The sequence below is a fragment of the Cryptotermes secundus genome, unplaced genomic scaffold, assembly GCF_002891405.2.
Source record: "Cryptotermes secundus unplaced genomic scaffold, Csec_1.0 scaffold1274, whole genome shotgun sequence".
NCBI lineage: Eukaryota > Metazoa > Arthropoda > Insecta > Blattodea > Kalotermitidae > Cryptotermes > Cryptotermes secundus.
In genome coordinates, this window is record NW_019718632.1 from 623755 (window position 1) to 627106 (window position 3352).

A 3352-nucleotide genomic window follows, 5' to 3' on the forward strand; every position below is an offset into this window, starting at 1 on the left:
TATTTAGTCTCCGAAGTAAAAGCTTCTCAAATAATTTGTTTATTATGGACAGTAGGCTTATTGGACGATACGAAGATAATTCTTTTGGGTCTTTTCCTGGTTTTGGTATCAAGATAATTTCTGCTGTCTTTAATTGTTTGGGCCAAATACTAAGTCTTAGCATAGCATTATAGATGTATGTTAGCATGACTAATCCCTTTTTTGGCAACTCTTTCATCATTTTCGGTGTGATTTTGTCAATACCAGGTGCTTTTTTGATATTTAAGAACCCAATTTCTTCTTTGATTTCTTTTGGGCTGAATATTTTTATTGTCGGAATATTTGGCGGTAATGTGGTAATATCGTTCTCAATCTCTTGATCAGGATGACTGGCATTTGGCATAAAGACTTTCGATAAATGTGCTGCGAAGAGTTCCGCTTTTTCTTTATCGCTACGAGCCCATCGATCTGGACGACCATCTATCTGGATTCCTGCATCTAAACCGATTTTTTTGCAGCGTGCTTGACTCACCCTCCGACCCTGAAGTAGGGAGCAATACATTCTACCGAAACGTCCATAAAGGATTACAAGGCGTAACATCCCATCGCCATGAGAACTTCATATCCAGCAAATCTACTCACAACTCACTGATTACGAAACACAGCTGAGAGAATGACTAACGTAAATTTACGTAAATTTCCCGACGCTCTATATACAAGTATCAGCCTGGATCAGATGTCAAGTTATTTATGCTTTGTGGGTTTCTAAAAGTTACCTGTAGAGAAAAGTGAAAAACTATTCCCCCACTTAAAGTTGCCTTCAAAGACATACAGACGTGTTTACTGGTCGCTTCAAGTAAAATTTCATAAACCCCACACGACCTACCCCTAATTGCCACCACTTCACCCCAAACAGCAGTATGTAAGAGACAAACGAGACCACAATACGCACTGATTTCGTCATACACAAAACTCTCTTCTTATTCAGAAGTCCCTGCCTGTTCCCTGCCAGCACGACGCGACGCGACTGTCCTCCCCTAAACAGCTTTCGCGACACAACGCAGCAACATTTCGAAACCAATGCACAATCTGATCGATCTCGTGGGATATCGTTTCCTCTTCAATGATTTAAAATAAGTTTCATACGGCAAATTCGTTTTAAGATGGACGAATTAGAAAATGTGATTGGAAACTAACCTCGATGTCCGATCGTTCAGGGCAGCAGATTTTGATACTGACCGCTTTCTGGTGGTGGCCAAAGTTAGGGAGAGGCTGGCAGTGAGCAGACGCTGAGGTTGATATTAATAGAGACTGGGAAACCATTAGAGAAAATACTGTGGTGTAAAGACACATTGCTGGGCAGGAACTGCGAGGCGAAGAGCTGCTGCTTGGTAAAGGCCGGCACACACAAAAATATCCGGGCTATGGCTAGAAAACCGCCCATAATACAGGAATTCTTGGAAACGGTGTCTTCTGTTCGGTCCGGCGCAAAGCGGTTATAAGGAAGACAATTGGGGAAAAGACCCGTCCTCTCGTCAGAGAAGGCGCCCCACAATAACAAGATTGTAACTGTCAAACTGTAATAAATATATGGTCATGAGCACCAGATGGGGCTCGGCACCAAGACTGCAATTATTTGTAGTTCCGAATGGTGTACACGTATATGAGTCAATAACTCCATTCACCGGTACATACCACGTCTACAGTCACACCCCTAAATCTTGATAATATCAAAATTTCAGCCAAAGAGATTCTAGGTTATTATGAATTGAAGAAGCATAAGCCATGGTTCGATGAAGGATGCTCAAAATTAGATCAAGGGAAAGAAGCCAAACTGCAATGGTTACAGGATCCAAGCACGTTAAACGGGGACAATCTGAACAACAGAAGACATGAAGCCACCTGGCTTTTCAGGAACAAAAAGAGGGAATTGATGAGCTTGCAACGAACAGTAAGAACAAGAACATTAGAGACCTGCATAGAGGAATAAATTAATTTAAGAGCGGTTCCCAACCCAGAAGGAACTTTATACAAAATTTTATCCAATGCTCTGCTCTCAAGGTTAAGACCACACACAGATGAAATTATTGGGATCATCAGTGAGGGTTTCCACGTAACAGATCAACTACAGATCAGATAATTTGCATTCATCAGATGTTAGAGAAAAAATTGGAGTACGATGAGACAGTACATCAGCTATTCGTAGACTTCAAGAAAGCCTATGATTCAGTTAGGAGGGAACTACTGTACAATATTCTGATAGAGTTTGGGGTACCCTTTAAACTAGCTGGACCCATTACAATGCGTTTAAGTGAAACGTATAGGAAAGTCCAGATTTGTAAACATTTGTCTGATAATAATAGACTCAGGGTGTCTGAGAACAGGGTGCTGAGAATATTTGGACCGAAGAGGGATGAAGTGACAGGAGTTTGAAGAAAACTGCATAATGAGGCGCTTCATAACTTGTACTCTTCTCCAAGTATAATCAGAACGATGAGGTCAAAGAGGATGAGATGAGCAGGGCATGTAGCACGAATGGGAGGGAATAGGGATGCATATAGGATATTGGTGAGAAAGCGAGAAGGAAAGAGTCCAGTAAGTGGGTGAATAATTAATAAAATGGATCTTAGAGAGATAGGATGGGGTCGTGTGTGCTGGATTGATCTGGCTCATGACAGAGACTATTGGAGGGCTCTTGTGAACATGGTAATGACCCTTCGGGTTCCATAAAGAGTTGGGACTTACTTGACTAGCGGCTTCTCGAGAAGGGCTGAGCTCCATGAAGTTAGGCTATAGGCAACTAATTATTAGTTCAGAAGCCAGTGCAGTAAAGTTAAGTTATTCTAAGCGGTTTAATATCTATATAAATAAAAACCACAGAAATTCGGTGTTTGACACTACAGTGCGATGCACAAGCCATTTCGAATATGTTAAGTGTTCCGTCACTATCTGTCTCATTTGGTTTGCATTTGTGTAGAAGTGCATTTCGCCAAATCAAAACTTCAGCGCTTTACATTTATGAATGACAAGGCCCTTAATGCTATTTTAGGACTGATGTTACGGAACCTTCTTTCGTGTTAGTTTCCTCTAAACGAACCGTGTACATTGAAAAATATGCACAGGCATGCCTACGAATGAGCCGAACTGATATACTATTATTACATCACAACTACGCAGATAAGATCATGTCACTTACTTTTTGCTGGATGAGTTGAAAATTCTTCCCTATGGAATTCCACCAAGACACAGGCACCCTTCTTGCAACAAACCACAAATTATAAACACAGGCACTCTGCTAGCAACAAAACACAAATTATTTCATAAACTTCAAACGTAAAACGAACAATCACATGCCGCCAAGTTGTAAGAAACA

At 41.0% G+C, this 3352-nt stretch overlaps 1 protein-coding gene across 1 annotated transcript in view; it reads right to left on the reverse strand.

Annotated features, from left to right (window-relative positions):
- LOC111862907 (immunoglobulin domain-containing protein oig-4) overlaps positions 1 to 3352 on the reverse strand; it is a 125218-nt gene extending 121866 nt beyond the window's left edge. The window contains exon 1 of the mRNA XM_033751036.1: positions 3176 to 3352. The gene's annotated coding sequence lies outside the window, so the exon portion shown is untranslated. The remainder of the gene's footprint in view (positions 1 to 3175) is intronic.